We start from the raw sequence: 14,995 nt of genomic DNA, 5'->3' as shown, positions 1-14,995 counted from the left end.
ATCAAGAAAGAAGTCATGCCTTTGAATCATGTACTCTATGAATCATGAATTTCTAGTTTTTGGGAATAAAAAAAAATATTTTGGAAAACATTTATGGATTCACATAAAGGGACCATGAGACCATTATTGGGCAGTGAGCGAAAACAACGATTGCGTAAAGTCACAGGGCTTCTTTTCTTCGCGATGCGGAAGGAAAGAGCAATGTCTGAGCTCTACGCGCGAGAAATTTTTCCTTCCGCGACAACGTTAAAAGGCTGGTTTTGAATGAGAAATCAAGGACCGATTCTTGGCCTTTCGGGGTGATGTAAGGTCGTTAACCCCCGAATAGTTTATGGAATTCATATCGAGTCCAAAGGATTAATCGATGACGATGAGTGAAATAATGTCTTGAAACCAATCAAACGACAAAACCTTAAGATTTCAAATACAAAGCATAAGAATGAAATGGAATTTGTTATGGAACGCTCGTGTTTATGTACTAATTGGATTCCGAGGAAGAGGAAACGAAGACCTTACATACCTTATCCGTCGAGCCACCACTTAAGAATTCCTTATATCGAGGCTTGCCCTTGCCTATATATATATCGAGAAATATATCATTAATCATATTTCCGTCGCCTTTCCATCAACTCATAAGTGACTAATTATGGAAGACTAAATTTAGGTTACGAAAATTTGGGGGCGCCTCCTATCTCGTCGACTTCCTCCAAATGCTAAAACAAACTTCCAAACAATACCAACAACATTAACAACAACATCCTCAACATTCCACAAGAAAATTATATATTTTTTACAAATTTCTCTTCAAACTTCATCCATAAACCAACAACATCAACACGACAAACTATAACTTTTTATTCTTGTAAATATTCCTAAATCAACGTTGATAAAAGAGATTGATGATTCATACCTTATCTTTACCAAAGTAGCAAAATCTTCAATATTTACTTTGTTTCCAAGCCAACCAACGCAGTAATGAAATTATAAACGAGACTACGCGTTGTCGGGACCTTGATTTACGCCGTAACTTGAAATTGACCCGAAATCCTCACTTTTTATGTGATGTAAGAGCTCTTCACTTGCCGAATTTTCTGGAAATTTTTAGAAGAGTTTTGGGTGAAAAAATAAGGTTTTAACCCTTTATATAGGGGGAGGCGGCGCAACCGTAGCTACGATACTATTGAAGAAGTCGTAGAGGTACTTGTAGCGGTTCATAGTTCTTCATCCAGCTCGATATGTAACGTCTATAATTCTCTGCTCCGATATCCTATCGACGAGCGGTTTGTTGCATTATAACCTAGACTTGACGAACTTCATTTTTGGATTTTGAAACACCTTAAAACTCCTAACACACATGGAGATATGCCCCTCCAAAGTTGACTCAAAATCCTGTTTCAAATTTTTCGACAAACTTAATTTCCTTGCTTTGCTTGGTCCCCGAGTCTTCCGTAGATTATTATATGAACTCAAACCCTCGTAACCACGAGATGAATGCGCCAAATCTAATCTTAACAACTCGCCCAATAGATTTCACGTACACGACTATGAGGTGTAACAGAAAGATTCAAACATGGATTTGAAAATATTTTGAATAGTGGATTAGCTTGAGATATGATCATTAGTATGTTGTAAGTATAATCTTGTGATAGGGGATAACAACGATGATAAGAAAATATTGTATACAAGTGTATAAGGAATGGTGCTGAGGATTGTTGTATGGGTTGAATTGAGTCCCATTTGAATATAAATCCCTTGGCTATGGTATTTTTGATGCATTGGATGAGTAATCTGAAGTAAAGTAATTAATGAGAATAATAAGCCCTTAGCAAGGAAATGCTATTGCAAACCATCTGGGCCCTACCATAGGTGGAACTATGATGACAATGCAAGGAATTAAGGAGTCCGACCAAAGAATTAAAAAGGAGATGAGATGATATGTATGTAAAATCGATTAGTACTAAGAGGGATAATCTAAAGTAGCACTAGAGAAGCGAGCAAGGAAAAGTGCCACAACCTGAATAAGAAAGTTGTCCACTAGCAGAGAAAATAGAGGGATACGAAACAGGAGGGACTAAGTCAACGGAAGGTGAAATCATGGAAGTAGACGAAGATAAGATTGCAGGAAAAGAATTCAAGGATGTAAATAAAAGAGATGGACATTTAAGGAATTAAGAGATCTGCTTGATTGATAAACCGAAATGACAGATGAGTGCGTATGGGAAAGACGTATTAAGTGAGAGTTGGGCAAAGGTTAAAAGTAGAAGGAGAACCCAAAGGAAATGATCAAAGGATATCACGTTTGATTGGAATAAGCAGGCGACAATGAAACCTCGTGAAACTAGCAACATGATGGCTCTTATTGGAAAAGGGATGAATGAAGGTTACAGACAAAAGAAAGGATGAAAAGACCCGAATTCGCTGCATGACTAGGAATCTTGGTTATTCTTCGACAAACTTCTGAATTCATCCCTAATTTATTAGCCGAACTAAGGATTAGAAACTTTAAGAGTAAATTGAAGGAAAGGAATCATTAAAGAAAAGATTTGAGATGTGTTCTTGATATAAGTACTTAGTTAGCCAAGTGCCAGAAGTCCAATTGAAGGAAAGAGAAATTAAGCGAGATATTTCGGTGTTAAACTAGTTGAAAGATAAAGTACCGCAAAGATTAATTCGATAGCATAGAAAGCAAAGATGCGAAATGTGACCAGTCTTGAATTTATCTTTAAGGGAGGAAGAATAAGAATAAGTAAACTCCAGGAAGACAAAGGCCTGGGACATCTGTAATACGTAAGAAAGGTATGTGGAAATCAAAGAGAACAAGAATTTCTGAATAAAAAGAAGATGGGATCAAAATTGGATAAAAGTATATGGTAAGTCTTTTGGATAAAAGAGCATATAAGAATGTAAACGACGGAGGCTGAAGAGACAATGAGAACTATAAAGCATGAAGAGTTAGTAGACAGACAGATAATAAGAAAAGGGACGACCTTGAGTACGGGCATACATTTCGGCTACAAAAGAAAAAGGATAAAGCTGCGTAATTCGGATGAGTTCGGTTTTAAATGAGCAAGTAAGATTTGCGGTGTAAGTAAAGTAAATACGGAAATACAGGTAAGAACATTGACATCTACCTCAGAGCGAACTCTACCTCAACATTCGAGGACGAATGTTTTTGAGGGGAGGGGGAGGGAATGTTACACCCCACACTTTCGTTGTTACATGTTACACCCCGTACCTCGGAGAAGCACTGGTTAAATTTGAATGTAAGTATGTCGAGTTATGGCTAGGTAAAACAACTTTGGAGTGTGAGGAACGAAGCATTATTAAGTATATTGTTTAAGTAAAGGATGAATCATGATCTTGTAAGTCGTAACCGGGAAGGACAACCTTGGAACCAAAGGACATGACCATTATCTAGTATGATTAGTGATAAATATCATGTATGGAGAGTTTTGGAAGATTTCGGGATCAAGCAAATCGAAGAAAATAAGTTTGACGAAAATTTGAAAAAAATTTGGCAGGATTATGGGCAGATTTTTAGTCAACTTTGGAGGGATATATCTCCTAGTATACTAGGCGTTTTAAGGTGTTTCAAAAGCCTAAAATGAAGTTCGTCGAGTCTAGTTTCCAACGCAATAAATCGCTCATCGATACGACATCGGAGTAGAGAATTATGGACGTTACAAGTTAGGTGAGCAGAGTAGGGCGCGCTGCTATAGTATTGCTACAGTGCTACAGTGCCACCGACTTGGACACCCTATAAAAGGGTTAAAATCCCTCTTTTTGGTCATAATCTCCCAAATATTCCAGAAAAATCAGCAAGCAAAAGAGAGCATATTTACCTCATAAAAGTGAGGATTTTGAGTAATTTCAAGGGACGGAATATTAATCGAGGTCCAAATAACGTGTAGTCGCGATTATAGTTTTGTCTTGCGTTGGAATTGGCTTGGATTCAAAGTAGATATTGAAGATATTTCTGCTCTAGCAAGAAAAAGGTATGAATCTCTCCTTATTAATATTAATTTCAGTTTATTTACGGAGATAAAGTTATTAAATAGTCGTATAATAAGCTAGATAGTTGAGATACTTGGAAAACATCGTGTGGGATGTTTTATGGAGCCTATTGGTGTTGATAACGTTGTTGTCATGTCGGTATTGTTGTTGTTGTTGTTGGTTATTGGATTGTGATTTCGGGCTAGGCATATAAACAGGGGAGATCTTCCAACTCGAATTTTGAGATTCTAAATGGATTTAAATTAAGGGTTTAAGACGAGCATATGACGATGATCCTAACAATAGTATGGATGGTCATATATGTAGATTACGAGGCTACGAATGATCTTAAGTGAATTGTAAGACAGGAAGTAAGTTGGAAGTCGAGAAATTATCTTCCGGGTATGTTAAGGCTATTCCTTTTTCTTTTAAAGGCATGATTCTTTTCCTATGAACGATGCACGCTTTCCATAATACTTATTTCCAAAAATACTAGCAGTTTATGATTCTTAAAATCCTTATGATGCTAAAGACGAATGTTTTCTATAAGGACCATGGTGAGGATTATGATGATCCCATTTCTGAGATTCCAAAGTTATGGTTTTAATGTCCTTATGAGATTATTGAGAAATTTTGGTTTCAAGATTTTTTATTATATTTGTTGATGTTGATATCATCTTATGATTTTGTTCAAAAGGCATGATTCCTATGTTATGATTCCATATATGTTTTCATAACTTTCTTACTTCCAAAAGTTAGAAGCTCGTGATTCTTAAAAGCTTCTTATGATACTAAAGATGAGATGTTTTCTATGATGAACATGATGATGATGAACTTAATTCTAGAAATTCCAAAGCTTATGATTTTAATGCTATTATGAGATTATTGAGCTTATTTCATGATTATCTCGATTTTATTTATTGTTGTTGATCTCACCTTATAATAATTGTTCCTTCAAGGTGAGATATAGCGATGATGATTGCTCCATAATACAAATCGGAGGTTACCGACCTTACGTCACTTCGATAGAGTCATAGCTTTTATTTGACTCTCATGCATGCTTTATATATATATGTATGTATTTTCTCACACCGCGTCGCGCTATAGTTGGCCGGGCATGGCACGCACGTGCACACCCTTTGCAGTGGGCATGTTATGATATTGCCCCGAACGCGGGAGGCCCGAACGCGGGCTAATGATGATAACATCGAGCCTTAATGGTCGGGCATGATACTATATATATGACACCGAGCCTTAATGGCCGGGCATGATACTATATATATGACACCGAGTAATAACGGTCGTACGGTACTATATATATGTATAAAAATATTTTTTTTAAAAGGCTAAGCATGCATGACACCGCCATATGAGGCATCCAGATGTACATGTTATCTCTCATATTCCATGTTACCTTTCATATTTATATTATGTTGTCATTCATGCCTTACATACTCAGTACATTATTCGTATTGACGTTCCTTGCTTGTGGACGCCGCGCTCATGCCCGCAGTAGGCGGGAGACGGATCGGACCGTAGGTGTTCTATCGCGGCGGAATTCTCGGGAGCACTCCACTTACTTCGGAGTCGTTAAGCCTATTTGGTATTGTCCTTATGATCATTTGTGTTCTATGTAGAGGCCCGTAGACGTGTGTGTACAGTTAGATATTTTATAGCTCCACCGGTTCATATTGTTGTATAATATATTGGTGGCTTTGTTGGCCTTATTTTGAGCTCTTAATACTTTACTGTTAGCCTTGCTGGCTTTAGGATATACGCTATGTTGTGGCGACCTTGTCGGTCCGCATATGAACCTATGTGAATGATCGGATATTCTGTGTTGGCCTTTTAATGCGGTGTTCTTTGAATTATGGTTTATAATGTTCAAAGTAACGGATAAGTCAGGTGGTTCTCGGCTTACGGATCGGAGCCCGTCATACTCCTGGTAGGAGTGTGACACTGAAACTTGTGTTGCTTCTTCAAAAAGCAGCCCAATAAGAAGAACAAAAAATGACCAGATGGTAATCCGCATCTTCGTGTATACCGGTATGTATTAATTACTACCTCTTTCTCTAGGCGAATCATATTTTATAATGGCACAATTTCTGCAAGCATTTTACTTTTAAAATAGAAGCTCCTAAGGCTTCCCCACTTCTCCACAAACGAAAAAGTAATAACTTTACAACTGGAATCCATAAACTAAAACTTATATTGTAAATTGAATATCATGGTCCAGCATCTCTTTGATTGGATTTGGTAGATACCTTCACTATCTAGTGGATGAATGTGGATTTTTTTTATTCACTCGTCTTTTTCTATGTTTTGCATGCTTTGTTTGCTTTTGGTTTTTAACCGTAGGCTGAGGCAGAGTGGTGCAAGGGGTTCAATTTGACCCCCCTTTGTTGAAAAACTATACTATGTAAATAGTGCAAAAATCAATTCTTTCGCATATATATAAGTTGTTGGATCCCATCGGCATATATATATATATATATATTTTTTTTTTAGAATCTCCTCATTTGAATTCCTGGCTCAGCCACTGGTTCGTAGTATAATGGGATTGCTGTTTCTGTTGTTTGGAATTTCTCTAACAGAAAGTGAAATTCTTGTATTGCTTCTATTTTTCACTTCCCATGTGAATGAATAACGTTCTTCGGAATCTTCTTATGGTCGCTCATGTTTTAATCATTTTAAAGATCCAATTTAGGTTTGGTATGTTTGTGATACGAGATGAGAGAGGGGGGCAGCCAGTTTTGACCAGAGAAAGAATATCATCTGAGAAAATTTCCTTTTTGCTGCAGAATTTTTGTGCAATCGGTTAGCTTTGGTTTGTATTTTTGATTCATCATTGTTGGATCTAACTGAATTTTTTACGGGAAGTTTTTAACATCCTATTCTTAATTTGAACAGTGGAGGTCGTGATTATAGCATTAAATTTTGAATCATGAACAATAGCCAGCTTTAGCGGTATTCTTTCTTACTCTTCACTTGTTTTATTGTTTTCTTATTATGGTCCATTCCATAAAAATCAGAATAGACGAAAAGTTTACAACAACGAGGTTCTTTATTAAAGGTTTTTAGCAGACAGTAGTGCTATAATCCCTAGAACACTTGTAGGGGCCATTTTCTCAATCCCTCTATATTCTATTTGGTCACTATTTTTCTGTGCTTATAGAATTTAGAGGTGAGTTTGCTATGAAAGAAAGTGTTTTCCTAGAAAATGTTTTCTGTAAAAATAAGTGGCTTTCTTGTTTATTTTCTGGTGTTTGATATGTTAGCAGAAAAATTGTCTCAAAGGCATTAATATAAAATCTAGGCAAAACACTATGGAGGTGGGGTAGGGGGTTAGGAGTGTGGGGGTAGTGGGGGGGGTGGGGGCGCTATGAGAGGGTTCGGGTGGGATTGGGTGTGTTGAAGGACGGGAATGAATGAAATGCCACTTATGGTACTTATTTTCCCTACTTCTACTAGGAAAGTTCATTTTCCTCATTTTTAAGGAATTTGTTTTCTTAGAGAAAAGAATTTTTAAAAATTTCGACCAACCAAACAAAGGAAAATTGAAAACCAAGCACGCCCTTAGTGTCAATGTTTTTACGGTCTTAAAACGGAGAAAAAATCTGTTGTCTATATAGACATACAAAAAATGGATTTTCTAGCTAGCAACATTTAGTGATGGGTTAAACATTTTGGTGCGATGAATTTAACTAGACAAACATGATCAATGAAGATTTATATAGATGACTCAACTTATTTGGGATTGAGGTTCAACTGTTTTTTATTTTTCAGGAAGAATATTTTGGCGGGCATTGTCCTGCTTATTTTGGACCAATTTTTCGTTTCTTCATAAAAAAGTTTGAGATAAATAAATAAAAACACTTCAAAGGTTAAAGAAATTGAAAGCAATTTCTATTTGGCCTTTCATGTTTGTGCATTCTCTTTGATAAAGTCACTCAATCTGCACTTACAAGTTTTATTCACTTGTTAATTTGTCAAATTGTATGTTCATACCATAATTTTTTAATTGTGGTGGATGTCTTAGTGGGAATGGCACTTTAATCTTATTTTTGTTTTTTTTTATTATTCGGTGTCCGGTGTTGGGCAATTCCTGATTGCCCTTCTTTTTCTTTAAATTTTGCCCCTCATATTTGAAATCTTTAAATTTTGCCCTTCGGCTAAAACCCATGTTCCGGAGTTCGAACCCACACGCGATCAAAATTTTAAAAAAATTCGCAAGGCGAGTTTAAATTTCGCTATGCCCCAACGGCATACACTTGTGAAGGAATTACCAAAGTTATGTCGGGCGCATACCCATGCCTTACGCAAGAGACTTGGCATAAGATCGTATAACTTTGATAATTCCTTCACAAGTTTATGCCGGTCCGGCATAAAAGTTTGCCCATTAAAGTATGCCCCCACCGGATAAATTTTGAAGAATTACAAAATTATATAGGACTAGTGACTTATGCTTATGCGTATCTTAATAAGTAAGGCCGGTGATTAATTCCTTCACAAGTTTATGTCGGTCCGACATAAAAGTTTGCCCATTAAAAGTATGCCCCCACCGACATAAACTTGTTATGAATTATCAAAGTTATGTCGGACCGCATACCGCATGCGTCCGCCCATATAACATGAGTATGCCGGTCCGGCATAAAATTTGTAATTCCTTAACAAGAGTATGCGGTCCAAACCTTGCCTTGCAATTTTTTAATTTAATTTATGCGGCAGGGTTCGAACTCGAACGCCATGATTTTTGCGTGAAAGCTCAAAGTTGCAATGCGAAGGCAAAAATTAAAGAATATGAGGCATAATTTAAAGACCACAAATATGAGGGGCAAAATTTAAAGACCACCCCAAAAGAAGGGCAATCCGCGCAAAAAAATGTCCGGTGTATCCTGATTGCCTAACTCTTTCTTTACTGCTTTTCGATTATGATGTGGCTGGAAAAATAGTCCCTGAAAATTTAATTATGGTCCAAAAACACTTGTGAAGGGTGTAATGTAGACAACGTCTAATGTTTAGATCCCTCGAACCGTGACTATGGTGGGGGACATAATCTTATTGTGGTCCATTCCATAAAATCAGAATACTAATAAGTTAACAACAATGAGGTTCGATAATTGGTGTTATAAGGTTTTTAGCACACAGTAGTACTATAGTCCCTAAAACACTTGCGGGGACCACATTTTTAGATCCCTCTATAGACTATTGGGTCACTATTTTTTGTGCTATATAGACTAGGGCTGGGCATAAATACCGAAAATTGAAAAATCGGATCGAACCGAATCGAACTTCAAGAAACCGAAATCGAAAGAACCGAACCAAAATAGCCGAACCGAACTTTGATGAAACCGCACCGAAGAACCGAAATTTAATACATTACCCAAAAAAATTAAAATAGTCCAGGCCTATTAAGTTTAAGCCAAAAAAAAACCCAATTGTAACAAGCCCTCTTTTGCTTTTGTATCCCTAATTTCCACTTCAGTTGATAAAATCAAATATCCTTAACAAAGAAAGGTGACTAGGATGTGTCTTTAGGATTAATGTATGTCCTTTATGTATTTTCTTAATTATTCTTACTGTATATATATAACACCTAGTAATCCTATATTATGATTATGGTTTTATGTTCTTGTGTATCCTGTTTGTTTGATTTTGATTTTGATTTTAATTTGTCAATTTTATGTTTTGTTGCTTTTGAGAATATGAATTAGTGTAAATGGAATCGCTTCTAATATCATATCAAAAAAATTGAATAGAAAAAACCGAAACCGAACCGAACCACACTTCAAAAAACCAAAACTAAAGAACCGAACCGAATTAGCTTGGTTCGGTGTTCGGTGTCCACCTTCAAAAAACCGAAACCGAAATAGCGGAACCGAAGTTTGATAAAACCGAACCGAAGAACCGAATGCCCACCCCTAATTGTAGACATACAAGAAAGAGGATTTTTAGCTACGAACATTTAGCGATGGGTTAAACATTTTTGTGACATGAATTTAAATGGAGAAATGTCGATAATAAAAATTTATATAGTCGACTCAACTTATTTGGATTGAGGTGTAATTGTTATTTACTTTTTAGGAAGACAATGTTGTGGGGCATTGTCCGGCTTATTTTGGAGTATAAGGGCCAAATGTTCATCATTTTAGGGAACAAATGTTTGTTGCTTCATAAAAAAGATGTAAGAGATAAATAAATTAAAAACAATTCACAGGTTAAAAAAAGAAAAGCAATTTCAATTTGGCCTTTTGTTTTCGTTCGTTCTCTTTGATAAAGTCACTCAATCTGCATTTACAAGTTTTATTCACTCGTTGATTATTTGTCAATGGTAAGAATGCATTAGATTTTTAATTGTGGTGATATCGTAGAGGGAATGATACGTTAAATCTTTTCATTTTGTCCAGTATCTTCTGGTATCCGAATTGAAGCTCAATCCATTCGAATATGTGTCACGTAAGACCTGTTAAAGGGATTTTCATAATTCAAACTTAAAATCTATGATTAAGAATGTAAGATGTTATTCATTTCACTGGAATAGTTTGTTGTGGTAGTCTATTTCTTGGACACGGGATGAGTTGGGTTGGTATCTCTCTGTGTTTGGGTATATTTCTTGTTTATATATAAGGGAGTTTCTATAAGGTGTGTCTACATTCGTTTTTTCTTTTTTTTTTTTTTTTTTTTTTTTTTTTTTTTCCCCCACCCATTTAGGAGGATTTATAGTGTTTCTCTCTCTCTCTCTCTCTCATCCCTCTTGTCTTTCTTTCTTCTTCTCTCTCTCTCTCTCTCTCTTTTTTTTTTTTAAGAATAAGGTGTATCTATGTTCTACTAGATATGAATTGTACTCTTAAGTAGTATTCGCAGGCGTTCAATTATTTTTTTACAAAATAAATTGATCATCAAAATTTTCAGCCACGAATGATATAGAATTATAATGGAGATCACTCTTTACAACAATTATCTCTTCTATTTCTACGAAATTAAATAATAACTTATAAATTATCGAAGTTACCACAATAAACATCAAAAGATTATGTACTTTAATACTCATTTGAGCATTTTGTAAAAAATATACATCAAATTAAATAATTAATTTCAATAGTATCCTTTCTCAAATAAAGAGAATTAAAGGCATTAACAAAGATTAACGCGATATAAATTATAGTAACTTAATGAGGTAGTAAAGTTATATTTTATATAACTTGTTTAATGTTTAAAAATGACATTAACTGATGATAAAACGATAAACATTTGGATGTATTCCATATAAATTATACATATTATTCTTTTTCAATTAAAAAAAAAAAAAGTATAGTCTTCTTTACCTAATACTATAGTATTTTAGTAAAAGTATGTATGTTTTTTTTTTTTTTTAAGGAGATAAGATAGTTACTTTTATTTATGTAGATATATCATATGTTAATTTTTCATTATGAAACAATCTAATAATTAAAATAAAATAATTCTAAGACAATTTATTAATAGCTAAAAATTACTCATGGAAATCAAGTACAAACAATACATATTAAATAAGTTTATGGCATATATATTGTTAGAGTAAAGAAATTTTACACCATCAAGATTCGTTTATCTATTGGAGCGTGTAAACTACCAATATATATATATATATATATATATATATATATATATATATTCTTATCGACATGGTAGTAAAAGTTCTTTATTTTTATTGTATATTACTTAAATTAAATTCACAAGTTAATTAAGCATAGAAATCGTACCCTCCTTCCTATTTTATAAGAGGGTGGTTGACTGGGAAGGAAGTTTAAAAAATAAAGGAGGATTTTTTAAATTTGTGGTCTAAAATAAATCATAAAAATTTGTGTGGCTAGAAATCATTTTATTAAAAGTAAAAAGATAAATTTGAAGTTGAATTGTTACTAATATAGAAAAGGTGTATTTCTTCTTTAAATTGACTAAAAAGGAAATAGTGTCACATAAATTGAAACGGAGGGAGTAGTATGAACAAAACTCATCATCTATTAATTTTTTAGGTTTGACAAATTTTACTTTTAAAATTACCTTTGAACATATGAAAGTTTTCAATTAGAAATTGCTTTAAGATAATGTGGATAGATGAATACCTTTTACATATTTATTTATAATATTTTTTATTATTCTATTACAATAATTATTTTGTGCAATAATCAAATGTGCAAATATTAATTCTTGCTTTCGTACGGACGTTGGAATAAATAAAGCTGAACATTTCACCCCCATAAAAAGGGGATAAAAAAGTGCAATTCTCTAAAACAAATGAAAAATAAAAATAGACTAATCATTAATGAATACGGACACAAAACATTTAATGAGAGTTGTAGTGGGGACATGTGTGGTCCACGTAAGATCTGACATCATTTGGGACAACAATTGTCATTAAGAAAAAAGGTCTTGGTTTTTTTGTCATTGGGTATTTATGATCAAGCTTGAAGCTTAAATAAGGATAAAAGAATTTCCATCATATGTACAACAACTTAGATATTAATGCAAACATGCTAAATCCATTTGAGTCTGTGTCCGTACGTGCAATTACTTCAACACTAGTGGATTTTACCCGCGCTTCGCGCGGTCGGAAAAGTCTCTAAATATTGTTGATTAGTTCATGTTTTAACTTACGTAAAAGGAAATTTCTTTAATAATCAAACGTATCCATGACCCCATAAAATATACATAAAAAATATGGGCGAAGACCTTAAATGAAATCCTCTGAAAGACTTCAATCTGAGAATAAAACTTTTTAAAAATGGATTGACGCCTCACCAATCAAGGTAGAATCAGCATCGGCAGCAACACTGGAAACACTAAAGGCTTGATATGATAGTAGATTATGAATTCAGCTGGGCAACTTTTCAGTCTCTTACTTATATATATATATATATATATATATATATATATATATATATATACACACCACCTTTTTACTATTACATGTTTTATTGAAAACAAACATTAGCTTTTTTATGTTAAATTCTTTGGGTCCATTGTGTTCATCTGAGGGGTCAAATTAAAAAAGTCTTGCGAAACTCATGCCCTTTGCACACACCTTAGATTCCCTCCACACATCCCTCCACACAAAGCAACAACCCACTTGGGAAGAATAGCATATGCTTCAAATATAAACTATAGGAAAATATAAAAGTTGGTATCTACACAATTATCACTTTAGCTTCAGGAGATTATTGCTTTAATATAGAATAACCAAAAGGGACCCATCTGCTAAATACAATACCTCCTCATAGAGATTTTGGTACAGAAGAACACTTGCTAACATCAATACACCAATAAATCTAGTATAGTTTGACACAAACCTGTCCGAGAGAGAGAAAGAGAGGGACCTCCTTGAATAAATTCACTTACGAGAATATTATTATGAATAATACTAACATCGATCTCTTACTGGATCATTGCATGAACACTTAACTGCCTCAAGCACACTACTCTCATAGTTTCACGGACTCTGGTACAAAGTATTGAGCATTAAGTTATATGGAGACAATATCAATAAGCGTAAGAAATAAGTATAACCATATATTTGATGAAGCCAATTTTGTAACAGAGGACAATGGTTGAACTATATCCGTTAAAATGTGTGTGCTAGAAAGAAAGCTAAGGCTGCTGGATAAGGTGCAACTATATATTCGATGTAATGAAGTACTATCTTTATCTTGGGGATTCTCCTAGCGTCGTCTGCGCTTCTTACTTCTCAGCATGTAATGCTTGTACCTCTGTTCATGTTCAATTAACAACATTATTTATCGTGGACTTCCCGAAATAAAGACATTTTGACATGTACCTATGAGCTTTTTGCTTATTTGCTTGAACTTGAGATTCTGAGAATTACAAAAAAGAAACTCATGAATAATGCTCAGCGCTTTGATAGAATATGCAACCCAAAAAGATGGTACTTCAAACTGTATGGAGAGGGAAAGGATTATAACTAACCGAAGAACTTATCCATGACTATCACCAGAATTAGAGGGTCATAATGGACATGAGTGTTTATTTTAACTCTCACAACTATTTATTGTCTTTCTTGACTACAGTAACAAATAAACAATTAGGGAAAGGAAACATGAACCAAACAACGAGGAACAAAAGAACAACTAAAAAGAAGGAAAAAAGAAGATAAATGAGTTTCTTGTTTTTGGAAGTGCCTCATCACCTAAGCTATAGCCCACTTTATATAAATATATAGATTGGGCCTATTTAGGGAGATTTCCCAATCCATACTTGATAAAGAAAGCAAAAATATGGCTAAATAATTCGGCATTTAAAAACAATCCTTGATAACTAAAATCTCTTCATGATTCTACCATGAACGATCATAATGGGCAAATTGTAACACAATTGAAAAAACTACATTAACAACGAAAAGCTTTTAAACTATCAATGTTATCAGTTAAATTTGTATCCTTACTCGATTGAAAGTGAAAGCCAAAACATAAGATAAATTACATGTAGGTTCATCTTAATGAAATGACTCCTCTGTATTATCATACTGAAGAAACAATAATACTATAAATAGCAATTAAGAGAAATAAAAAGTAGGAAACGTATATCGTACTGTACTAATGAAAAAGGCTTTGAGGAATCAGAAGGAACACTGGTTTGAGAAATTGCAAATAAACTTACAAATGGTAAGGAAGAAAGAAAGAACAACTATAGATGATAATTCATCCAGCTTTTGTCTACTTTAAACAAAAGAGGAGAAAAGCAAATAAAAAGAAGATTATAAGAAAAATTATTGATTTGTTCATTATCTACTGTCATATTAAGCCTTTAATGCTTAAGTTGCTATTCCTAGTGCTTCTTCAACCTTAGGCTAGTATGGCGTCATTAGTTCTCGTCCTTAACACGAGCAAAAGGAGCCACCAGTGTCGTGTACAGTGTGGGTAGGTACTTCATCATCCTCAGCTTTTGTGTCTACCAATGTTTCCTATTCCTCCACTGTTCCACAACTCTCAATCTCTCAGCTTCCGAA

This window comes from Lycium ferocissimum, chromosome 12, assembly GCF_029784015.1.
Source record: "Lycium ferocissimum isolate CSIRO_LF1 chromosome 12, AGI_CSIRO_Lferr_CH_V1, whole genome shotgun sequence".
Lineage (NCBI taxonomy): Eukaryota > Viridiplantae > Streptophyta > Magnoliopsida > Solanales > Solanaceae > Lycium > Lycium ferocissimum.
Note: the sequence above shows the minus strand (reverse complement) of the source record.